Here is a 689-nt window from a genome sequence, read left to right on the forward strand (position 1 = left end):
TAGTGTCCCAACTGGTTGTCCTCTTGGTACTCATGTCATTACTCAATTCATTCTCTACACAGCAGCATGGGTGAACTTCTAAAATAAAAAATAGGATTTTGGCATTCCATGCTTAATATCTTTTAATGATTTCTATCACACGCACAATAAAATTCAAGCTCCTTTGAGCTCTGTTCAAAGGCACCAGCCTACCACTTCAACTTCATCTTTTGCCACTTTTCCCCTTATTCATTGTGCTCCAGCCACATCAGCCTTTGTTCATTTCCTGACTTTTTCCTACCTTAGAGCCTTTGCAAATGCTGTTCCCTATACTTTGAATTCTCTTCCCTTTACTTTCAGCATCACTGTCTCCTTATCATATCTTTCTGGGCTCAGCTTCTTACCTCCTCAAAGAGGTATACCACCCAATCAAAAACAGCCTCAATTTTTTTCTTCCTAGCAATTTATATTTATTTATTTACATTTACACTGTTGGTCTCTTCCACTAATATGTAAGCTCCATGAGAGCTGGCACTGTGTCTGCTCTGTTCACCATGTTATAACTAGTGCCCAGACCAGTATCTGGCACATAGTAAATGCTTGATAAATTATTTGTTGAAAGGATGCAGATATCCATTTCAACTCTGTGGTTTCCAATCTAATTCTAATGCATATTCAAGGTCCCATCCCAACAGGCTAGCAGAAAGGTT

This window comes from Propithecus coquereli, unplaced genomic scaffold (assembly GCF_000956105.1).
Source record: "Propithecus coquereli isolate 6110/MARCELLA unplaced genomic scaffold, Pcoq_1.0 Scaffold73, whole genome shotgun sequence".
NCBI lineage: Eukaryota > Metazoa > Chordata > Mammalia > Primates > Indriidae > Propithecus > Propithecus coquereli.